At 34.6% G+C, this 27,073-nt stretch overlaps 1 protein-coding gene across 6 annotated transcripts in view; it reads right to left on the bottom strand.

Annotated features, from left to right (window-relative positions):
* The window catches only part of mub (poly(rC)-binding protein mub), a 138,085-nt gene that overhangs the window by 51,609 nt on the left and 59,403 nt on the right, over nt 1-27,073 (bottom strand). The window lies entirely within an intron of this gene.

The raw sequence follows: 27,073 nt of genomic DNA, 5'->3' as shown, positions 1-27,073 counted from the left end.
ACCTCCAAATGTAGGAAATTAACCGTAGTTATATGAACATTAATGCTGAGTTACATTTAGTGAGCTTTTAGATATCTATTCTATTTCTCAAGAGCATTACTATGCAACGTTTTAGAAATTATAAAATGAAAAGCAGTACGCAATAAAGTTATGATTAGAAAAATATTAATAACAATAATCTAACAACATGTATAAATACACAAGCCAATATTATTGATTACAAATAAAAAAAAAAGATAAACTTTTGTTTCCACACATTATTATTTGAATTCCTATCACCGCATTATAATATTTATTAACAAAGCATTGTACGTAATATGTAAGCAATACCACTGTAGAATATATCAGTATTATCGTGTAACACAATACAGAATCAGTGGCTTGCAACACGATAGTTAAGTGGTTAATCTAGCTGTCTGTTGGTTTGTATCTTGAGAGGGTCCTAAGTAAACCTCGTGTGTACGTACTGTTTGACTTCCGACCAATAACGTTGGAGATTTCTTTCGTAAATTGCCTTCACTGCCACTGATGTCTTAATTAATATTAAAAGACTTTGCTCTCGACGTAAAATATTAATGGCTCTATTTGGTATAGATTGACGTTCAATCAAGGTTGCTCTTATTATTTATACATGCTTAGAAATGTAAAGGTATTGTTTACCGTTCTTTTATTCAAGCTTTTATTCCATTTGATAACTGTGACGTAGCAACTGCGGATCATTTCACACAATATTAAATGAAACAACAAAGAGTAGGGAGGAATTAATTGATTATGTCAGAATCATAAAACAACATGTACTCGTCATACAGAATACCCATAAACTAAAGGGGAGACCCCACAGTCTGCATCGGACATTTTGCAGATGGTCGTATAAAACTAATTATACTTATTATTAAATTTAAATGATATTTTTTGATTAAGTACTGTGTTTAAATAATAAAATTCAAATAACATCTGAAGTTTATTATGAAGTTTTTGCATAATAGCATACCTTATTAGCATAGCAGCACAACTTTCTAAAGGTGAAACATAGAGAGTTTTATTTCCAACTGAAATGTACTTTAAAATTTTGAAACGAAAAGCTTGGTTTTCAACATTCCTTCGTTATTTTAGTAAATCTTGTTGTTAAACAAAAACATAACGTGGCTCTTCCGCGCACAACATTTTCACGAGTAAATAAAACGGGAAGTCGTCTATCTTGAGAATCGTTTTTCTAAATTACTTAGGTTCGGCCGGGACCCCATTAGTCCGTACTCGTTACCTCCGGAGACAAATGGCGCGAAGCGCGAAGAGTTGGCGCCTTTGCCGAGCCGTTTATTAGTATTAACAAACTTTCCTACCGAGATCATTTATACGAATGAAAAAATAAACTAAAGCCGCCTCGCTTGAATTGTGTTTTAATTGAGAACTATACCTCCTCTATTATTCACGACTAGTCTTCATTTAGACTTCATTCTGAGAGTTTTAAATCTACTCAACTGCCACTGTATTCTTTGTTATATTAATTTGACTGTGTTAGTAGAAGTGCAAATAATTAAAAGCGACATCATAAAAATGTTGGCGCGAATGAATTATATTGTCAACAATAGCAATTCAGAATAAAGTGTATATTTTAATAATGTTGATTGTAAGCGAAACTCATCAGTTACTATCATGATATATCGAAATTAAAACATATTCCGGGACGTAGGTATTAATTTGTGGGCTCTCCCGGGCGAGGGCGCTCGACGAAAGGTATTACGAAAATTTAATTGAAGTTTTGATTAAGCACTATCGCACATGGCAGGCTCGTCGTGCACGATGTTATAAAGCTCGGTTTTAAAAAATGTGCTCTTCATCATTAACAACTATTATAAAACGAGTCGCCGCCGCCCTCGGGAAACTCAAATGTAATTACTTACAGTTTGACTAACCTTAGTATTGAGAGAGAAGAAACTTTCTAAAACAAATTTAATGTTTCGCTCACTCCTTTGTAAAATTGAAAGTCTTGCTTCGGATTTACAAAACGAACGGTCTCGAGTATCCAAAATCTGAACATTGGATACTCCTGATACGGTGCTTTAAAAGTTAGTCAGTCTTAGCGTGACGAGTTAAGGTGTAAAGTGTGTTGCTAAGAAAGGTGGATGGGACGTTTCGCCCTACGAACCGTAAACAAATAATGGGAGCAAGGGATTGATGGAAGTGAATGAGTCCACGTCCTAAGCAAACTTGTGCAGTATCCGAACTAGGGCCATTGTGTTGTATTCAAAACGTTGGAGCTGTCGAACCACTGTGGAAATATTGATCTTTTATAGTTTATTCAATATTGAATGCCTGAGTAGACAACCTCTCATCTGGAAAATTGTAATGTAATTGAAACAACAATCACATTCAATGTCATTTTATGGATATTTTTAATAAAACGCACATGTTTTTTAATAAAATTTGCTGCATCTCGACACAGTCATTAGGCAAGAAAAATACGAGGATTATAAAAATGGAATATTCGCTAAGAGGGTTTCAGGGCTGCTTATCATTCCGCGTTTGTAACAAAAGTCAATCGAGGAAAACGGGCCCGTATAGTGCCTTGGGATTGCAAATGGTCATTATAAGCCTAATGTTACCGCTGTAAGTCATTTTAACGTTTCTTACGTCCCCAATTCCTGTAGCCGTGATTGTTGAAAATAAGATTAAAAGCCTTGTAATTGTAATTTGATAAAATTTTATTTGTTTTAAACAATGTACGATTTCCTTCTTTATCTGCCAGTACCAGAATTAATTTGTACAGACCTATTCGATGAAATTTGTAGTGAATTAATTTCACTTCTGTGGAAATTGCATTATAGTGCAAAATACGGAATACCATCCTTTAAAATTGCGATGGAAAGTATAATAATTCGTATTATTACATTCGTGCCTGACACTAATATCTCGTCTCGCGGCCGCTCGGGGCAACAGCAAGCAAACAATGAAACAACTTTAATAAAAGTAAATCGCATTAACACCTAACTTGCTAAGCTCTTTTATTGTCGCCTCGAGTGATGCGCGAATGAAAGTATTTTAACATCGTTAACTGAACATAGATTTACTACACCACCAATTTAAGGAAATCTCTGTCCTTAAATCGCTACAGAATACAAAGGAAAGAAGCATTTTTCTATTACATTATTATATTAGGGATTTCGATATCGATTTTAATGATGTATTCAAATAGTGTATGCAAGTTGCAATAATAGTTGAAGGTATTAAATATCATTCGATGATTTAATTGAAGCTAATCAATAGGTCGTGTTAATACAGAAACTGTGAATGTAACTAGTTAGTGAGCCTTCCCAATCAAGGCTTAGAATATAAACGGTGGAAATACTACGTCCATAATACTGTGATTCATCTAAAGCGATTCGACTAATCCGCATTCTCTATTATTTGATGTACGAGAGTACGAGAATAAGTATTTTGGATTGTATCTGAATAGTATACTCTAATAACAGTAGTAGTATGTGAATATTTTTTGAGTGAGAAGTATACCTATACAAATTTCAGTCTATTACAATGAATTTATCTCTCAAAAATCCTGAAAGAAGGAAAGATCATCCTTTGACGCAATTTTCGAATGTAAAGCTAGTCATCTTTTGGTTTTTATTTAAAAAAGCACTTTCTGCGGCGTATCATTGAACTTAGTTTTTATTCAATAACTTTGATATTTATTTTGTTTTGCTTCCTCGCTGCGGGCGCCGCCGGATTCTTCTTGCGCGAAATGGTAAGTAAACTTTCTTAAGACGAACGGCTCAAATTGCTCGAGTGAAACATAAACAGAAACTTTTAAATAAAATGGCGTATGAACTTAAAAGATGCCGGTTAAGTGAAGAACTGAACGTTTTCAAATAGAACGGCTGTAAATGCCTCTCTTCGTTTATCACAGTATCGCCCCGGTTTTATTTGCAGACGAGCTGTTTGCTGTATATATTTTGTATAGCTTTTCATAACACTCCCGACTTAGGTATTGTTCGTACTCCAAAAGTGATTCAATGGGAACGACAGGATTTCTGCCAACTTTGTTTGTGAGTAAGGAGTTAAAACATATAAAACTACGCGATAGGTTGCCGAGTTGAAGATAGCTTATTTTTTTAACTAGCCGTCGCGGTGCGCTGTGAAAAGTCGTAATTAACGTGGCATTCACTACGACCGCGACCCCGGCCAACAGTGCCCTCTTATGGGATTGTCATCATGACAAGAATACAAAGCTACTCCCGTATTGTTATCCAGAAACAGACTCATATTTAAAAAAATCAGGCATCGTTTTAAAATGGAATAAAATAATTAGTCAACAAACGTATGTGTGATAATAAAGAGCATTATAGTAATACCAATTTAATTGCATCCAATTATGAAATGAATATTTTATTATTACAAAACTTTATAATTTTATCAAATCGGATTATCTACTATCGTATTATGTACTTAAATAAACGGTAGGCAGTTGTATGACGTCGGATGAAACTGACATTTTATGTACTCGTAGTTTGAAGAGAATATTATCTAAGACATTTCTCAAATAAATTTTCCGCTTAGCGGGGTGTTACATACATGTGAACTATTACAAAATTATACGATTTTTTCATAAAGTTTAACGCAGCTCGCCCCGCAGGTGGGGGCTTAACCGCTCTAATGAAGCCACGGATGCGCCCGCACGTTATTAAGGGATCACTCCCCGCCTTTATGCGCTATGAATAGTGTGTTTTATTAACTTTATTTTAATGCTAGCGCGGTTTTTTTACGCGGTAAAATTTACCTTATACATACTCACTATTTTTTAGGTTTTATCTGTATGCTTTTTGTACCTCGTAATTGGGAAACTCGAATTTGATAAAAGTATAACGTGCTGCCGATGTCTGGTATTCATGAACTTACTTGCTTACATTTCATGTTAATTGGGCAAATATTTCGGAAAATCTTAGCTCAATCATTTATACAAATGTGTGTCTTGACCTGTCGTGATGATGTGAATCTAAATTATTTTGGTTTAAAAATAACAATAAGCCTAAAGACTTTGATAAAGTAGTATCTTGTTATAACCTTGTTACACGCTGCTTTCTTTATTGAAATGTTTATTCAAATACAGAAACTTCGTGAACAAAATAAAAACTCAATTCTAGGTACGTAGCATGTAGTAGCACTAACTCAGGGAATATATTCACAATACTAAAATCTCAAATAAATAAGTAAATAGCAGCGTAGTATCTCATTTAAATGTTCACCAGGTGTACATTAAGCCGACTGGATACAGCGCTGTGGCTTCACCGAAATTGAATTTAAAAAATATTACCAAGTCGCGAACTGTTGGCCGCACTCCAAAAGACAATACCTACCGTCGTCTTGTATATTCATTTTAAAGAAATAAATACAGCGCACAAAGAGTAGTGAGCACAGCTTGTTCTTGTTAGTAATAGACCCTTGAAGAGGCTTTGTTTCGGAGCACTCAAACACATCACAAAAACGTTACAGCTACCTCTGACAAAACTGTACACAATGACAACGTAAAGTTAAATAATCAAGACGGTAAAGTGCGAGCAGACAGCCTCCTATACACCGTGAAAATATTTAGATGATCGTCGCGCTGGTTGATGTTTTGGAAGCAAACAACAGCATTACCACCTCGTGAAACTTTTTACATTAGCCGTACCTACGGTCGGAGTCTGTTTGTTTCGTGCCTTCGAACCTGGTTGCAAACTACGGCGCACAAGTTTGGGGTCTCATTTTAAAACTCCCTACCCTCGCCCCGGGTAAATTTTAATCATAAAGAGACAATAGAGATGAAGGTATACGAGAAACTTTCGGTCAGACTGATTTACGCGATGTTTTTTGCGCCACCACCGTGGGTATTCAACTGCATGATTTTATTTGCGGTTGTTGGGAACGAATGCCTTTAATAATAGTCCGCACAAATCTTCCTTGCGGGCCCAATATTAGCACGAGTGGCCATTTTTAGGTAATGGTTTGGGGAAAGCGGGTTAAGCGAGGGCGAGCCGCTAACTAATGAGAAATGCTGGCAATTTAATAGCTTGCCATATGGAATCAGGTGTTAAAGTATTGCTCTTTCGTTTATATTTTTCTGGTTTTTGCCCTAGAGTAGGTATTAGTTGATCATGATCTACGATTTCATTAGTAATGTGACAGGCACCGCTTTACTTAATTTCAATTCAACTAATAAATTGATATTATTCATAATACTTTCATGGAAGGTACTCAGTAAGTCAGGTATAATAAAATGATGTCATAAATTTCCTGTTACTCAGAGCAGTCGTAACGTGAGATAAAAATTGGCCACTGGAAAGTGTCCAACGAGAAGTATCTACATCACGGTAATATATTATAATTTCAAATTTGAGGAAAACGAGTATAATACATATTTTTCTGAAATCATATTTTTGTTACGCAACGCTATTATTTGATTTGGTACATACAATAAATGTGAAATATGGCTTTTTCGTTTGATATATTGATTCAGACATTGTTTCATGGAGAGGAACGTAAGTATATCCCTCGTTTTCATGATATCGTATTAAGCGGAATGGTTATGAAAGAAAACTTACAGGAGGAACGAGCGTAGCGAGATGAAAAAGCTTTTCCTCCAAATAATTTTAATATTCAATTATTCAAGATTTTCAATTTTCAAGGAAAAGATTATAAGATTTCTTAGCCGGTTTTAAACGGTAATGAGTTTCCGGTATAACAGTTTACTGGGATGAGGTTTGAGAACCACTGCTTCATTTGAGCAAGGAATCTATTAATGGAATTACCATCAAGTGGGCTTCTGCCCTTTTACCGCGCTCGCAGCAGCCTCCGCTCCGTGTTGATTCAACATTAAAAGAGATTGCACTAATGAAAACAACTTAACAGTTTTGTTCTTGAAATTTAAACACAGTAAGCTTTTAAATGGCATTCCTTATTGCTTGACGAGGAGAGAAGAAGAGAAGTTCAGTGCGGTATGAAACGGAGAAGTCGGTTAATTTTCTGGTTATTAACCGACATCTAAAAGGAGGAAGTTCAATTCGATACGTATTCCTTGCAAACAAAGATTCTCGCTTTGAAAGTGAACAAAATTTAATTTAAAAGTTAATGACATATCCACAACTAGATTAAAATTGTATTGAGTTGGAATATACGTGTAAGGTATGATTAAGTATTTGCGATGCGAATAAAATAATGAGATGAAACGTAAGGATATGAATCAGTTTACGTTCAACAATTTGTCTCAGGGGAGTGAGTTAATGTGTTTAATTATTTCACGGTACAACTGTTTTAATCACGGCTGATTGCTGTGAATGTATCACCTTACTTTAATTCATTATTGAAGAATTCAAGGCACGTAGGATGCAGCAAGAAATATTAAATGTTTCGTTACAGGTGAATTTACCATACGTTTTAAACTTAGATTATACTATTATTTGTCAGATATTACAATAAATATTATGTTAGAGTCAAGCCTTTGTATTGCTGATTGTAAGCTTCAAACATACTTGTGGTAAAAGCAAGTGAAAGTACTAAGCTAAAGTGAGAACATCTTTTACAAAAATGGGTCAGCCTAGTAAAAAAGCGCTCTAGGTTGACGCCAGCCTACGTCGTACTCTGCTTTTACGAGAAGATAAGCTACTTTCATAATTAGTTGACTATTAAATAGTTATGAGACAAGAATGGGTAATTATTAGGCATGTGTACTTACAACATAATTTTCTTTTACACAGACCACTGAACAAAAATATGGATAATTTGGGTAACTTGAGTACAAATGAATGTTTAGGATTTTCACAAACTTTTCCTATTAATTTAATAGGCACGGTGCTTCACGGAGTTTCAGGGTAATTTACTGTGAAATCAGTTTATACAAACTTATTTTGGGATAATTGTTGAGAAATATGAGTGTGGACCTAAGCGTTCATGATTCCATTTTTTTTCTCTTCACAATACTATTCACTTGTTGAAGTTTCGTTTTAATTAAAAAAAAAGTGTAGTAGATTCTATATGCAGTTGGAACGTGTTTCGTTAAAACTTCATACAGGCAAATCACATCTTATTAATTAGGTAACTTCTACGCGGTAACGTTAAAACCATACTCATTGGATAGTTAATGTCAACTGCTCCACCTGAATGATAACAAGAATACTCCGTACGATTTATGTAAAAAAAAATCTCAGTTTACGTGAAACTAAGTACAAATCAGTCGGAAAAAATATAGATATGCCTTGCCATATGATACATGTGATATCAAAGGTCCATTACTTGCCAAATATGTCTAGAAACAATCCGATTGTCAAGCAAAAGTCTCAAACGTTTTACATGTTAGTGAAATTTTTCAAATTGAATTTCAAGGCGACCCGCTTCAGTACTTTGTTTAATGTACTGCAGGTGTATTCTTACTTGAGTAATAGCTCGAATGTTCGCTGTTTCTAGATAAAGTAATGTCCGGTATGAATATTTTACCGAGTTAGCCCGATCTCTGCGGAGATGCTGAGGCGATGCAAATCGGTGTCATGTTACGTTAAACCGACAGGAAGACTTATGAATATTGTACGAAAATTGAGTAAAATCTCAACTTTATTACACCAGTGTACCTCTCGGGTCGGAGTAATCAAGACAGCGGCCTACGTTTTATTACTATTGTTCTGTTATCTGAAACGTGAAGCAATTAAATTGTAGTGTACAATTAGAAGCAGGTAAATTCAATACTTTTCGCGGTATTCCTACGTACGTGGAAACTACTCCACTATTTTAATGAGGCCTTTACAGTTTACAGTCACAACTTCGAAAACAGCAAAGGTAATACTCGTAAAATATAATGTTTGGTCAAAACATGTAAACTATTTTATTATTTAGGTACCAAATAATTTTATTAGAACCACATAATAATATAATTAAATGTATGGCGAAATTACGCAACAACATTTTGTCTCTACCAAAATTTTAGCGAAGGCGTGAGAAAAAGCTATTAGTGCATAAAGTGGTACTCTCTTCTAGTACCTGCTAAGTAATCTGTCAACAGTAATTGCTGTCCGCCGTGTGCCGTAGTGCATAATGCGCCACCGTAATGCAATAGGCGTGGTAGTCAGTTACGTGTCCGATAATTTACTCGTCTACTTCACATAGTAAATCAGATTTAAACATAGGCCCTGATTGACTGACCATTACCGCCTAAAATGTTCGCTAACAAACTATGATTTGATTTACGCATAAGTTATTTAGTTGACGATGTTTATAATTTGGAACCTATTGAATGTACCAAGTGAATTAGTAGACATTGTTAATAAGTATATGTCATGATTTCTCTGTTAATGGCTACTGTATATTTAATTTTGCGGTATCGGCCATTAAATTCTATATTTAAATTGTATTTATTAATAGCATGTACGGCACTTTAATAACATTTTAATTTATTCTGATTGTTTTGGTGAAATCAAACACAGGGGCCGAACCTTTTGTTTGACCTAATTTTTCAAAAAATACTATACATACAATGTTGGAAAAATGTTGACTTTTTGCTCAGACCCCTACGTTTTATCATTTGCATTTTTCATGACCGACTCAATTTAGTAGCTACCCACCGTTTCGGGTCCGTCGTATCTGCTTGTAACTATCCTAGGGGATTTCCTAAGTTAGTTTTTGGACGTGTATATCTCGTGTAATATTTAAGAAATATGGAATTTTGATACGTTGCTCTGGATTTTGTTTAGATTTTAAATCCTTATTTTGCATGTACTTTAGAGAAAATGAAAATGTTTAGCAGTGAATTATTTTTATTATTACAAACATGAAAAGGAAAAGTGAACTAAATGGCAGTGAGTGTCGATAAAATACAGTGTATCTTAAGTATTGTGACACGAGCGAGGTAGACATATTAAAAGCACATTGACATAAAAACAGGCTCCCCCTGTAACCAAAAGCCCATCTAGCGAAATTGCCATCCGCTCGCTCATTACCGACTGAGCCAACCGCGGGATCCGATATCCCAGCGCACGTGACTAAAGGAAATTGAAATCTCTATCGGTTAATCGAAATATTGAATGGAGTTTCTAAAAACAGAATTTTAATTATCTACCAATTTGGTCTTAATAGTTTCAAACAACAGTCGATCTTGCGTGTGAAGTTTTACCGAACGTTGACAAGACTTTCTTTGTTCCTATCAAACTTTTAAGAGTCAGTATTTATAGATCGTTCACACTTCCGTTTAACTGTTTTACCTCGATATAGGATTAAAAACCTAAATTACTGTGATCGAGAAATATTGATATCATTCAGACTTATTCTGATGAAACAGTTCAGAATTAGATTGTTACTGAAACACTGTATTTAATACTGAAGCTTGTACCCTTCATAATTAGATTGAGATTAATTTGATTTCACTAATTGCTCATTGATGTTGTCCTGATTAAATTATGTTAATTATTATACTGCGGATGATTGAATGTATCAGTGAGAGCTGAAGCTACACAAAGGAAAATGAAAAATAGTGAAGGTGGAGATTTTACGATTAGAAGATAAGGTGGGAGGGTCGCAGGCGTGTTCCGAAGCGACCCTGATGGAACCCTCTTATTATGAGCCTGCACGACTTGATACTTGAACACGTCTGCTTGCCACAATCTTAAGGGGTCCTTTATTTCGCCATTCGTTTAATTTCGCTTTTTTCCGCTAAACATGCGTCTGGGTCGCAACTTCGATGAAATGCTTTTGATCCATTCGGTTTTAATATTTACTGAAATAAGCATATTTATCGGCTCATTAAGACCGCCCTCTGTATATGGCAACCCGCGAACGTACTTGTTAAATATACGGCTCCGTTATTCATTCTTGCATAACAAATCTGAAGGTTTACCCTCTGGTATGTTTTGCTATATTTTGTTTTTCATATGAGTTCAATTTTTTTTTCAACTTGTTTGTTTTTGTATTCGAGGTATATTTATTTGTAATAAATCGTAACGAGCTAGGTATGCTACTCTCTAGTATAATGTACTGCTTTTTAGCAATACCATATTTATTTTGATAGCACATCTCCTGTAATCAGCACCTGGGGTTCGTAAAAGATGAAGGTAGAGGTAGCGCTGTGGCAATGTTTACTACGTGATATGACGAGGTATATCATGTGAAATTGCCTAACCCTAGGAAACGTTCAAGTGTATAATCTAAAACGATTATAAATTATTAACGAACTTGAGCTCAGTCGAGGCCGCCTGCATGGCAGCAAGGTGTAAATGGAGGCAAATTCGTCAATTTATATGCGAACAGCCTGCCTTTGAGATGCGATTACGCCTTTGGCAATCCAAAAATTCTATTAGTTTTCTCTTACTATAACTCGGTGTACAAAATTAGACGTCTCAACACAGTATTTAATTAAGACTCCAGTTTGACAACTTATAAATTACATTTTAACAAACTGACAACTTTTTCCGGTTGTCATTAACACAGCTGACAGGTCTACTCGGTTTTTTGATTACGCAGCGGCAGTGACTTGTGTTAAAACCACTTGAAAGATTTAAATCACAAACTCTTTAACATCAAAAAGTCGTACTAATTAGAGGAATCTGCAAATGTATTTATAAAACAGTCGTAGATTATTAAGATTTACAAAGAAAAACAGACGTTATATTTCTATTTAACAAAACAAACTAATTTATCATCGTGCTTTATAATCAAAAGTCTTCAATAAAAGATTATACGAGTATGAAATTGACCAGTAAAGCACCGGGGAAACACCGCTGAAAATTGCTTTCATAAACATAAAATACGTTGTCCGATATTTGTGACGAAATATGTAATGAAGCTGTGTTTTCCTCATCTTTATTATTTAATTACGGATTTTTTATGGTTATAATAAAGTCTTATTACGTGGCAAACGTCGGGGCTCATTAAAAATCTCTTTTCTCGTTGCTTGGCTTTAATTATCCGTTTTCTTTGTTCACGGGCGTTGAGCCTCTGTTCGTACACTCGCAAATAGTTCGTTGTATTCTGTCCCATAGTCTCAACTAAATTAAGAAAAATTATACGTTAACTTTCATAATTGACGATCAACTGATAATAAAACTATAGTAATTCTGAATATTATTGAAAACTTGATAAAAAAAGAAAGAGAATGCTTATGTTCATTTTGATACAATTCTATCGAATTTAACCTCTATATTAATGCTGAGCTAACAAGCTAACACGTAAAGCTGTACACTAACTTATAGAAATAAGTGGTTTATTTTTAACGCCGACGTCGCGGCAGAATCCACAAACACAATGTAATAAATTACAAAATTTGCTCTCTGTAGTTAGCAGAAGTTGTGGAAACAATCTGTAAAGTACTGTTCTGTGACGACATTGAATGAAGTAAAAAGAAAGCCGCAATCTTTGTTTTGAAGAATAGCGCAACTTGAACTTTAACAAGTGATATTATCTTGCTTTCTGAATGATCCTTTGCCTCCATTTTTATTTTAGAAAATTAAGGCAGCATAATTATTGCCAACCGAAAATATATAGCATTATTATCTTGTAGGTCTATAAAACACAACATTTATTAAGAATGTGTTCCATTACATACTTCAATAGTCAACACAAAATAGACAACGGCCAACGAAGAGCATTGAGGATTCCACCGAAAATAAACGCCGGGTAGAATTATTTTCTGGAGCAACAACAATCAAGTGGAGTCTAAGTTTCAAAGTCACTTTGGTGTTAGAAACTAGAAGAAACCAACACAAAGTGCGATTGACCACAACACGACAAATCACTTAGCTACAGTTTAATACTATTTTCAAGCGACCAACACTTTTTTCCCGCAACATTATTTTCTTAACTTTTTCCCGCCTCTTAATATTTTATTTGAGTGTTTGACGACGATTTACTCTGGTTATTCTTTTTGTTAGTTCCTTCTAGTGGTATAATATTTGTATTAATTAACTGCGGCATTTATTATTTACAATCAAGATCCAAAAATAAAAAGTAGATGCAAAATCTGTTGCTACGTTTTATCATTTTGTGCGAGGGTGACGTTTAGTTATTGAAAATGATTGATTCTCATGGGGAAAAATTGAATGATAAGTATCCAGCCCCTTGACTCCCATATATCACGGTCGGGATAATATTTGTAGATGAAAATAAGAATTTAGAATTAAAATTCCGTTCTGGATTAAAAAAAATTCTTAAAGATATTTTATATTACGTTCTTCTGATGTCTATAATATTACTTAATTTATTTCAAAGGTTTTAAATATGAAGATTTCAACAGACAAAGAACAAAAAAGAAAAAGAAGCATTTTTTCTTTTCCAGCAGCTTTTTTTTTATTTCTTTTTCTCATATATAGTTTAATATGTTGAAGTTAAATTAACTTGATGTAGTAGCCGCATCATGTTCCTTATATTTCGCCAGAAACTTTTTAACCCTTTCCTGTAAGTCCTTGTCTGTCATTAGTCTCCTGTGCAAGAGCAACGTGCACTCGTTATAGACAATAGAATTATAATAAAAATGGTCTTGTTACGTCGGGAAATTTGAGAGACCAAGCAGAAGATAATTTTCAGCTCCATTTACTTTATTACATTTTGGTGTGGGTAACGAACACGTACGAATACTCGAGTATCAGATGTAGAGACGGAGCTTGTTTCATATCATCTAATCGTCTGTGACTTGAGTCCATCGCGAAGATTTCATAGTGATAAACTTCTCTATGAAAACGGATCACATTCGAAGGTTAATAATTTGTAGTTCCTTCCTATTTATTTATTTATTGTTATGAATTTCCAGGATACACTACATATCTAAATGCACATAATCGACATTTGAAACAATGCTCCTTTAATTATAGGTAGGAGATTACAGCATACTCAAAAAATATATCATTAATTATTTAACAGTCTATTTAATATTAGGGCATATCATCTTACGAGCTTTCCAAACGTATGTTGTTCACTATTTAATAAATTGTTAAGTATTACGTACTTAGTCTCAATTATAATAATAGAATACGTTCTTCCTTTACTGCGACTAACACTCATTTTCCGTCTTTAGACGTTAATTTTCTTCATCTGTAGTAAAGTGTGTGTAATTTTCTCACCGTGTTTACGAACATACGTCGGGTTTCGTTTGGCACAGGTACGGTATTTCGTGAGACAGGGGACGGATGGTCGTTTGACAACCGTTTGTAATTGCTGGGATCCCGACCTATCTTCTACCTAGTTCCGGTTTTCAATCCACCACGGATTACCGTGGTTTCCGCGCTACAGTCGCTAGATCATTTAACAGGCAATAAAAATAAAAGGGTTCACTTGATAACAAAGCCGGTTTACAAGCTGATCTGATAAAGTGGTTTATTCACTCGCTTTATTGGTTCACCGCCTTTTTACAAGAGACTGTATATTATTGTTTTATTTGTTTAGAAATGTGGAACGTAAAGCATTGACTTTGGTAACATTTTAGGATTAATAATAATTATCTCTTGTTCGTTAAATTGTCGCTCATATATAGAATATTGAAATGCTTGTCTTTTATTTTTAGCACATTTTTACGGAAAGTAATTATGATCCGAAATACGTATAGATTATTTCATATTCGACATAATTCGCAACCTTTTGCCTGTGGGAATAACCGACATATATCAAATCCCTGAAATAAATTACAAAAAGGTTGTGTATTCGGTGCAAAGTAGCGCATGTGGCATCCCACTGAAGAAGCTATCATGTCAATATATTATTATGACGCGGGTAGTCCATTCATCATAATTTGCCTCGATCGTTCAAGACGGTTTCTTTCGCTTTGCTCCCAAATTGATACGTTCTGAAAAATGTGTTTCTTTTTAAGGAAATTATGTACTTAAGTACATTTTATTTGTAACATATGCCATTTGTTACAGGATTGTTTCAGATAAGATTTTGTGCCTAAACACTTGGAGTCTCTTGGAGTGTTTCTCTATTTTTATTTGATAAGTTATTTGTATAGTATTTGTTTGCGCTTATTCTACACGATATTTACTCCATTTTAGTCATACTGTAACAATTTTTTGATACTATACTTTACAGGTAGCTAATAAAATAACATAAAAAGTTGGCCTAGTTAATATCCAGCAGTCTGCAAACACTGAGCATTTGAACAATTTATGGCATCGACAACTTAGTAAAGACTTATTAAGAGTTAACCTCTGCAATTTAGTAAGCGGACCTAAGTGGAATAATATCGTTATACAGAAGCAAGGCACAGTTTGGGCGAGTGTCTCGCCCGTCCAATAAGTCAGTTTGTTATTTATTCAAGTGGATGATTATAGCTGAGGTTTTCGCACCAAATTTAGTTTAGCTGCCTATGAATAATGCAGAAACGGTTGCGGTAGTTTTTATGTAAGATTGCTATTTAGGTAGCCATGAATGAGCTAATATGCGAGTTTCAATATTTTTGTATGTTACCTAGCTTGTGAATGTGGTTATGGCAGTGGAGGTATAAATATTTCATCAGGCTTTATTATATGCAGGACGTAACAATGTCTATCTATAAATTCTCATTAGCATATACCCATTTACGAAAGTACCAAATGTAACAGTACCTACTTATGTTATGACAATTCCCAGAGTGCAACGGTACTTAAGTATACATAAATAGAGAATACTTTAATGGAGGAAGATGGTGATGGGGTGCAGGTCAACCGTGGGCCGAAACTTTACCTCTTTCTGGCGGCTCGCCAACGACATGCTGAGATGCTGTACTCCGCGTATCTTATTCATATTATAATAGGTCGTTTCGTAAGTTGCAAGCGAAACATTTCACACAAGACAAATCGTAGCGGTCTAATATCAAGGTGTCACATTATGTAGGTAAGTACATCAAGCTCCACTTACTGTCACTGTGGAAATGGGCTGAACAATGTTATAAATAGGTGAAAGGACGGGCAAAACTCAGGTTACATGGTTCGCGTTACATGGAGAAAAATTTGTCAGAAACGCGATTCTCTGAGTGACAGAACAATAGGTTTAATCTTCACGTAGAAGAAAATGTGACGGGGGATAGAAAGACGCTCGGGTAATAAGAAAACTTCAAGGGATTTTTGCTACTTATTTTTACGTATATTAAAATACCGTTGTTATAGAACGGAGGGAGCTCTTTGATGCGTGAGTTCGATGAAAACGAGAAGTGAATCTCGTGTTTGTTATTTAATATTAGCATGTGAGCAGAGTGCGTAGGTAGAAAGGTAAATACGGTATACCGAAATAATATTAAATGAGATCCGTCACGATTTTATATGAACCTTTTAATATTATTTTATATCGCTTCTTTACGATGAACCATAATAGTAGCATATACCCATGTTCGAAAAAACATTGTATATAATTTCTGGATACAACATTATAGTAACTTGAGACCTGTATATTTAAAACAACGAAAACGTGAGTAAGTACGGCGACTGAGAAATAAATTTGCATTTCGCAGCAGCAATTTTAGTAGGTTAAACAATCCTAATGAAGAAACTTTCAGGACTCCTGCGATTAAACACTGTGAGTCAACCATAATATACAGTTCATCTCCTCGATTGTCCAAATACACGAAGTTACCTCTGTTCGGACTACGATTTGTAGAAGCGGGTGTAGGTTTAATGTTACCTAACTAACGTGTAATACGTTAGTTGGTGACCTTAAACGTTGGGAATGTGGTGAAAATAAACACGTAATATTACAGTTGATAGTGGATGCCGGCCGACCGCGTATTACGCAAACACGGCGCTTGACGGAACCATTTGTTAGGACCGTTCTTTGTAAACGTCTCGCTTTGTGATTCCCGTGAACATAGCGTGAACATTTTGACAAGTGGAATTTGTTCTGCAAGAGAGGGTGGAAATATACATCTCGCCAATGATAATTTTGCTGTTGCGAAACTGCTTTTGCGGTACTTTGATTAAGCCTCCGTGTTCGAGTCAGTTTACTCTTGATACTTTGCTTTATTGTGAGTTATTATTTGTTTCATTCGTGTGAGTTCTCTGTATAGTATTCGTACATACGAAGCTACGGAGCCTGAATGAGGAATAATAGAGAGAGATATTTTAACGCTGAAGTATAAATCTTTTCACATAATATCTACGGTCTAATGCACGAGTTAACAAATAAAGATAACGTATTGTTAAAGACGTCTAGAATACACAATGAAAGAAAAAATCTTGAGTAATACGCAAAGAAGACCTTTTATTCAGAATACAAGGGAGTCTTAGCTTACAAGAACAAGACAGTGGACTCAATCCTTCAAGAGTTCAAGTTACACAAACATAGGGGGCGTGAGTGTAACACGCAGAATTTTTCCGACGTTTAATTTCCTCCTGTAAAGTTTTAATTCGAGACATAAAGCGTGCTTAAAAGCGGTGTCTGGCAAGTTTCATCATCGCACAGATGCTTCGGTAGGAAGCTTACTTTGCACACAAAGCCTACAAGTACAAAAGGCTCTGCCTTCGCTCCATTTTGTGTCTGACAAGCCGGGAAGTCGTGGAATGAGGCGCGTCAACTCTGTTTTGACGTTACCAGTTAAAATGTTTAAATTCCGACGACGTGTCGACGGGCGAGACGTGCGTTCTGATTATTGTTACTCGCAACGTTTGTAATCTGTGTTTCTGAAAACTTATTTTCTTAAAACCATAAGACTCTACTTAGGAAACTGTACAGTTCTTTTGGTTTAATGAGACCGAAGATGTAGGATAAAACAAACAAAAACAATACTCAAATGCAAAAGTTATATTTGCACAGTTATAAATTCACAAGTGATTGCACTGACGGGTGGCATAGTGTCGGTGGCATTAAGGGCAATATATAGAAACGATAGAACAGTCGTCGGTCGGCCGAACGGTCGCCGCGTCACACGCACCTGTCCAGCGATTAAACTCTACCGTACGGTCCACTATAATCTACGACGTTTCATTTTAAGTCAATATCCAGGGATGTCGCAATATCTAAACTAAATTATTACACAGGTAAGAAAATATAGGGTGGTTGTTGTTTTCGTGCAATTTATATTGTTTTAAAACGAGTGCATTCGGTTTACTGTTATAATGCCTCGTATAATAGAACGAAAATGAGCGAAATAATGTTAAATGAAGCCAAAAACATTGTTGTGTTGAAACATTAAATGAACTCGATACACGGGAGTTGCGTACGGCAATGCTAACCCTAAGGGAAGATGCGGCGTTGTCTTCTCTGCGTTATTATTTTGGCAATAATATCATATTATGCTTCAGACGTTACACGCCCACCCCGCTTCAGGACCTCCCCCCGCGCCGGCACCTCCCCCCTCGACGCTGGCAACGCCGAGCTACAGAAATAGTATTAGAAATTCATAGTCTATTATTGAACGGGTACTTTCGTATTTAGAACATAGCGCTTTTGTGTTCGTAAATTACTTAACCAATATTGTAACTGAGGAGTTATCGCGTATTTTAGTTGACAACTAGTCTACGTCAAATTGATGGTTAATATTCAGTACAACGCAACGCGTTAATCACTATTATCTAAGAAAGAAGACAATGTACGGCACAGTCGCTATCAAATAGTTGTCAACTGAAATACGTGAAAGCCCCCGTGGCCAGCAATATTATGGGCTCTTATTTGTGGAGTAAAAAACTCAATTGTCTAACTAACTTTATTTATTTTTAACTACGAGATAATATTTCATTTGAGTTACAGTTTAACTGGATTTATATACCTTCTATGAAAGCGATAAAAGTCTTACTTCTCTTCATTCCAGGCACACTTAGTCTGAAGTTAATCAATCATAATATTTTCAATGTACTTAACGCAATAAAATTAGAATGACTTATTGCACATCATAAATTAGTAACGCCAACACAACGCTGGCACATTTAATTATTACTATTTGCAACAATATCTAACTATTTTCTTAATAAGTAGAATAATCTCTAATAATATAAAAAATTGTAACTTAAAGTTATTATATTTTTAATCGAATGGATATATTTCATACAATTTAACAACCTCGGCTAAATAATAAAACACAATTTATATATTATTATTTAAAATATTTAAAAATAGTCTAAGTTAATGTTTACAAAATACTTTAAACGCAAAAGCTATCACTTGAAGCGCTACAATCGTGTAGAGTTCACAAATCTGAAGTTGTATTCGGCGGTCGGAGTGACAGATAAGAGAGCGTGTCGAGGTGTAAACAATACGCTTCCGACTGTGACGCCGGCTGCTAGAGTCCGCCCAGCGCCAAACTCTACACACCTCGCTCTAAATAAAGTAATCATATGCTTGGATTATTATGTAACGGTTTAATGACTAAGTGTTATTTATTGACTCTCAGGTGTATTTTTTTAACAGAAAACATTAAATACTAATGTGTGATTATCTTTAGGCCTTTGCCCAGCAGTGGGACACATAAGGGGCTAATAAAAAAATAAAAAAAAGTGTGATTATCACAATCTGTATTAAATCTGTCTCTTTCTTAAGTCTTTCGAAACTAAGAATCATAAAGTTAGATACCATTCACGCCTAACTTTACCATTCTAGTTCAAAGAAAATCGAATTTCCCACCGATCAGAGTTCGTTAAATGTATTAAGAAAACTGCCAACCCTTATTTCGTCATTCAGACATCGGAAGTTGAAAAGCGCTCAAAAAGGTTTATCCAAAGAGATTTCATTATAAAATTCTTTGGTTTAGAAGGGAAACCTCATTTTAGATTTCAGAAGTTTTGAATGCGGATATTTTAATACAAGGATGCCGACCCGGCGTCATTCTGAATAATCCTTTGTAAATTCTTCTTTACAGTCGTAAATGTTTTTCTTGAGATGATCTTGTAATAGACATTTTTGTTATAAAATACATTTAGTACAAACAAGCCCGTAAATATATCGAACTAACTAATAACGTCGTCTTTAGAATAATAATATTTTAAAGACCATGTTCTTAGGATGTAATATCTGTACTAAAAGCGTTCCTTACATTCCAGCTAAAAAGTAATTAAGAAAAATTACGATCTATAGTTATTTTTCAATTAATATTTAGCTATGTTTCCATTAAAATTGTTACCAAATTTTTTTCCCTAAGACACATTATTATTGCTCTGGGATTGGTAGCCTGAGGGCTAAATAATTCTTGTGTCGATCGATTTACACGCGTAAATAAGACCGGTCAGCTTGAATAGGTGACAACAACAATGGTTGAGACACGACGAACCCTTCATGCTTCGAAGAGCAAGGTAAATCGTCTTAGGCTTGAGGTCAGAGCTGACACAAGTACCCTTGTAATTTCGGCTACAACGTGTACCTGAATAAAACATTTATTTTTCATATATTTTGTTCTATGTATAAACCTGTCGTTTACATTGTTCACCGACGTCAGTATATTATTTATCAACCACATTCACACAAACCAAAATTCACGATTAAATGTGGGATGAAACTCGTCAACACAAAATAAATATGGCATTAAGTCTCGAAAGAGAAGGATTTATTTCGTTAATTGTAATTTGGTGTCAAGATATTATCGTTTTAACATGTTATGTACATGTTATTAAACTCCACCATCAATATTTACTTACGTTTTGTCGATACTTGTCATAAAGGGTGACTATAACAATGTGACAAAGGACTTGACTATATTATCCAAAAGGCCATAGCCAATGATTAAAAAAGCGACCTATTCGTTTTATTACTTCCAACCAATTTGTAATAGATTTTAATTTATCAACTGGGACCTATAATTCACTAAAAGGACTGTTACCTAAAGTTTGCTAAAGGAAATACCTGAAGAAATAAGCAAAGGTACACTATTGTACGCTTAGCCAATACAGTTCGTCGACTACAGAATGAGATCCTAATGTGATAGACACGGTACTCGGTCTCAAATACGAATTTACTTTACTGAAAAATCTAAATTCTCTTAACAGTTAGCCAGTATTTACTTGTTAAGTAAGTATACTTTTAAAAAAAAGGTCTATTGTCAATAAATAATAAGAGCATTAAGGTAACATAATTACAAGATAATGTCACATCTCAAAGACTTGGCCGACCCTGATATCAAATCACGCATAAGATAAGAACTTAGATTACAATTAGTGAGTTAAGTAGGGCGAGTAATTTTTGTCGTTTCATCATCTCCGCTCGGCTTACTCACTGAAGTGGCAGCCACTCTCTTTTAGGAGATAAAACATTTTCAAACAATAACGGATATTAGAACTGTCAAACTTCAAAAATGAGAGCCTGTAACCGTACCTTCGACATAACCTTTTAAATAGATTAAAAACGTTCAAACATTTCTTCGACCGATATTTATCTTTATCGAGCACTAAAAATTCTGTTATAAGATTTGCTTAAATATTACAAGATTTTAGATGATAATCTCGGAGATACCCACTGTTGTCTAATTTTACACAGATAATAATCACGGGATTATTCGTGTTTTCGGTTCTAATCCTAGCTTATCGACTTCAAACATTGATTTACTGTTTGATTACGCTTCTATAATACAAAAGTTAGTTCGAAAAACAAACAACGATGCGTGAGCTGACAACTTATTAACTACATGGAGTTATGGAGAAAATTATGTACAAACGTAATTAGAAACGGCAATTATTTTACCTAAATAGATTTTTATGTAAAATATGTATTAAAAAAAGTTTTTTTTAAGGGATATTACATGTAAACAAGGTTGTATAATGACGTAAGTCGATGTAGACATTTGACTGTATGTCAAGTGTAGCTACGATGGATGTAGGTGAAAGGCTAAGAGGGTTCACTACACAAATGTTCAGAGTCGTCGCTCGCGGCACCACTCCACGAAACATCCTCTGTGCTGAGAACTGACTGCTATATACATGTATGTGTTAATGTTTGTACGTCGGACACCATTGTTTATATTTTACTTTTCATGGAATTGTTGACATAGTACGCAGTTACTTTTTTCTCGTCTGCTGTTTGTTTTGTATCTCATACTTTAAGAAAAATGCTCTGTAGAAATTTCTGAAATCCTTATATTGGTGTTGAACTTTTCATTGGCTATAAGATTCCTTTAAATTATATTATCAAAGGGGGTTATTACTCGCAGTTAAGTGTTAGAGCATATCTAATATAACACAAATGGTGTATATAACTGTATCTACTTTTCCTTGGTTCATAATTTGTAAAACATGGAATATTTTTCAACAAACAGATATACGTAGGTGACATAATTACATGACTTCGAGTAACTTTGCAGCTTTTCCCGCTGAAAACTGAAGTTGTCTCATTTCCGCGCACTACCATCTAGCGAGGGGCCGCGAATTAAATACGATACCGACATTAATGTCTCTCGTATCAAATATGTTTTATTGTACAAAGTTTACATTACACGGTGGTTATTATGTTAGACATCCGACTCACGTAAATATGTTTAGTACACGTAATGTTTAAAGCTGCTAGCTTTTATATTATATTAGTAGTTAGCAAAAACATAATCACTGGTAGGTAGTTATGCAAATGTTCTTTTGTTGCATATTATTCACACTTCAACGTAAGGATTGTTAAAACGTATTAAGAGAGAGTTACTCAATATTAACAGACATCAATGTAAATTGTATAAAGTACATAATGCTATTTATACAAACCTGAAAAATAAAAGTATTTCTTCAATACTAGTTTGTTTATTTAATTCATTGCATAAGTCATATAGCTATGTTATTTCCCTAAAAACGTAAAATAAACAGTCAAATGTACTCATCATATTTTTTTACGCACAAAAATCGTTCACAAATGTTACCAAATCCATCAGAACGTTCCCAAAAATTGTTTTCGCGCGTCACATCACTTACAGCATCGATTTTTAATCTAAGCCATTAAAGTTAGAGTGTCTGGCTGATTGCTCCATCAGGACGTCTAATGCGTTTACTAGTACATCACCACTACTAAAAGCAATTTGCGCCTACGCGACGTCTTCGGCTAACCCTTTGTATATCTGCTAAGTATCACGATGTCTCCCCACATGCACGAAAGTGAAACGGACTGGATAAAAATCTATTTGTCATCGCGCTGTAAGAATACTTTGTTCAATGGAAAAGAATGAAATATGTATCACACAAAGGATTGTACTCGTATATTATATAGAAAGTATATTGTTAAACAACATTCTAGTAAGGGGTGAAACTTTAACTAAAGTTTAACAAGCAGGTTAGTGCCGCTAACGCTTTCAATGTTACTCTTGTAAGTTGCATGGAGTTTTACTTACGCCTTTAACCTTAGAGCCAACGAGTACTTGAGAATAAGAAAATGTTGGGAGTTATTTACCTATAATTAAGTTAAGATAAAAGTCGATAAAGTAACTTGGATGTTTTGCATAATTTATTCGAGGTACTTGTATGTATAAAACATGTTCCTTAAAAGCTTAATCTGATGATAAGTTAAACTCAAGTTAGCATATTTTCCGTGTTCCCCACATTATAATGAGAATGCAAAGTTTCTAGACTTACATGCATGGAGTGGAATGAGTTGGATAATCACTTTACAAAGCTATTAAGCACTGAATTTCAATCTAGAAATAATTTTCAGGAGCTGATATACATATGGTGGAATAAATGAGCTTACGAACTTAGTACATACGTCGGCCTGTCAAGTAATATTATCTCTTGTGAGTGAGTACGTAGAGAAATGCTCTCAAATAGATACGTGTGTGTGTAACGACTTAAGTGGCAGTTTAACCCGACAAGACTTACACTAACTACACGCTACCTGCATGTGTGTTAGTAAGCTGTTGGGAATGACGTCATGCTTGTAGTCACAAATTACTAAGGGCAGTAAACAATCAAGCCAAAACTGACAGAAGTTAACTAGTTAACAATTTTGTAAAAGCAGATATAGTAAAAAGAACTCTTAAACAAAGATTAGAATTGTATAATTTATTAGTATTTATAAAACAATAAAGTTAAATTTGGAACATTTTACTAAGGTAAGACGGTGTAACGAAATCCATGAATAATTTATCATGTTGCCATTATTGTTAAGCGATTGATACTAAAGTTAATTTTCAATTTGCCGGAGCAGTCGGATGTCTATTATAATTACTCCGAACATCGGAGGGTTATTCGATACGACAAACTTTAGTAACGTAGACGACATTTCTTAAATAATATCGTACCTGTATCTACTGTATTCTCTTTGTTAAATTTAGGTACTCGTAACTTCTTAATTTGAGGGAAATGGAAAAAAAAAACATCTTCAAGGAGTGATTATCTACATTAAACTATAATATCACCAATTTTCTCTTAGGTTAATTATTTCTAAAATTGTACTGTAAGAATACCTTATCTTTTCTAGAAATATTCGGTCATCGTTTGAAATTTTTCCCGCGAACGTAGACGCGGGAAGAAACCAGTCTGTTATATTTTTCCAACGTTTTCTTGGTACTTCGGCAATGCTTTTTCTTATTTGCGAACAAGAACCGACAGCAGGGGAGCTAGGTACAAATCCATTTTCAACTTTTATCAGTTCGAAAGAATCCCGATTTATGTGTTCACTTCATAGTTTATAGACGGAACAATCAAATCTTGTTTCCAGATATCTGAACTGAAGATGTTATTGTTTACTTCAATAACATTTATGTAGTTGTAAAGTTTACAGCGAATGTTGCTGTAATATTGTTGTCAGGTGAACTAAAACACGTTTGTAATTCCTTAAAGGGTTTCGCAGTACTATGTATAGTTATATTTTAGATAGTGAGGCCTGACATCATTTTCTTGTTTATTTGTTTGATATTCCGAACTGCGAAAGTTGTATCGCTTCCAACAATACCTAATTGATCTTTCGGGAGAATAACTTTCTGGCTACTCGATGCCGAACAACGGAGAGGATTTTATTTTTACCAATATCGAATAATGATCCAATCAATTCTCGTTTAACTTACGATTGAGTACAGCAGACGAATTATAATTAGGTATATTTCCCGCTTTGCTTTTTCCGTTTACCCCTGCGTAATAAAGATGATAAAATTTTTCTTTATTTAATGTAATTACGATCCCTAATAAAGTGCCATAGGAAAATAAAGTGTATTTTTATTTTACAAAAGGTCGAATAACTCAGTAGTATGAATTATAATGTTCATTTACATAGCTTGTTCAAAAGCAGTCGAGTGGAAAGAAAAACAAAATAAAGCAACGAGAAGAAAAACGTGACAAGCGCTGCTAGAAAACTCAAAGGATCTTATTAGTTATTACAAAGGCCATGTTAATGTTTCAACAGAATTAGTCAAAGCTCATGTAATCGTGTTAAGAATCTGAACTCTTTCTATTATGTAATACCTCACTTACTTGTTCAAAGCGAAAATATAACATTCTTAGTTAAAACTGGCCAAAATTCTTAAATATGCTCTGTACAGGTACGTATAAATATTGAACATTTTCAAAGGAAACAAAGTGATCTTTTTGATCTTACCGCTCTTTGTGCCTCATCGGCTCGCGGGCTGATAACATTTTACTTTTCCTTTATTTCACTTGTTTGTAAATTTACATTCATCGACCCAACATTTATTCAACATAAAAACGAATATCAGAACTGCGAACAGGAAACTGATTTTTTAATAATACATACAGAAATGAAGGATTTAGACCGATCGGCTGCATCGGTCTCTGTTACAGACGATATTTCAACTGGTCACGACTGATAAATAAAAATGGAAAATATGTTTTAAGCTTTGCCGTCATTCTGTGAATGTGCTATGAAATATGTAAAAACATTTTTATTTCAAGAATTGTTGAATGATTGGAGTTTCACTAATTAGGCTGGACTACACCGAAATATCTCTTACAAATTAAATTCAGGGCAGATTTACCTTGCGAATATCAGGCTCTATTTTTGGTAACATTATTGATTTTTAATTTACTCTGTTAAATCTAGATGGCACGAACCGATTATTAATGGCACAAGGGCCCGGGTCGAGCCGGGCACTACATTAAACACCTCAAAACCAACCGTCAAGGGATAATGGTGCTTATTTACGAAAAACCGACATGCTTCTAAGGAAAGAAACACCCTTCAAAATGTATGAAATCATTTCACTTAGCTCGACATTGAAAGGGATTATGATGTACGGAAGTCGTATATCGGTTACCTAAAATAGGTGAAAACAAGTTTATAGCTATTCGATACTGCACAAATAATGAAATCCATTATTACCTTATTTAGTAAACTGATCTATACACCTGTTAAAAGTTAAGAAAGCCTTGGATTACAAATATCAAATTGATAAATCAAAAATAGAGATCAAAGTGTTTGAATCGTTGATAGCATTATATTGACGAACGTATACAACTTGTGACCTACGCCACAGCCGTCCATTTATGCTTGATTGATTGACCGGTCACCAACTTCAATCAGTTTGAGAAGCACTTTCCGTTCAGTTCGTCATAAAAACAGAGAACGTATAGATTTTGTTTTATGACGAGTTAAAAAATAAGTTCATTATATATTAATAAGTTTGATTGAACTAATATAAGTGTCTTATAGTAAGCTTTGATAAAATGTCAAGGAAATCCAAAACTATTATAATACAGAATTCATAAACAGAACCATGGTGCGGCTTGAGGGGATTACGCCTCATGTTTATGGACCACCCTTCCCTTTTGATTGAATTAAATGTATGGAAAATAGACATCAAACGAGTTTGAAAATAGTTATCTTCATATGTGTGGGCGAAACGACTACATAAATCACATATTAGTAATGGTTTTTACGCATGCAACATTCCTCTTGCGAGTTTTTTAAACGCAAAGTCATTAATTTGTATAGATTTCATGATCACGAATATAAACAAGTGCTCTATCACAACATCGCCTACTGATTTACGAACGGCATCAATGATGAAAAACTCAGCACAATTTTGTTTTATACAAGATCAGTGTGAAACTTCTTTGTTAAAGAATTAATAGGTACCCTTTATAAACCCGGCGAAGTAAACGTAAATATTTACCTATGACGTAAATACCACTACACCGAAATTACAATATTGTTCAGTGGATTAGAAATGTTGATATTAAATACAAGTTAGATCCGAAATGTAACTTTACTAAACTTGTTAATTTTATCTATTCCAATTGGCTCGCAGACAGATAGCCCCCGAGGTTGA

Source organism: Anticarsia gemmatalis, chromosome 6 (assembly GCF_050436995.1).
Source record: "Anticarsia gemmatalis isolate Benzon Research Colony breed Stoneville strain chromosome 6, ilAntGemm2 primary, whole genome shotgun sequence".
Taxonomy (NCBI): domain Eukaryota; kingdom Metazoa; phylum Arthropoda; class Insecta; order Lepidoptera; family Erebidae; genus Anticarsia; species Anticarsia gemmatalis.
Note: the sequence above shows the minus strand (reverse complement) of the source record. Positions and strands in the feature narration are given on the sequence as shown.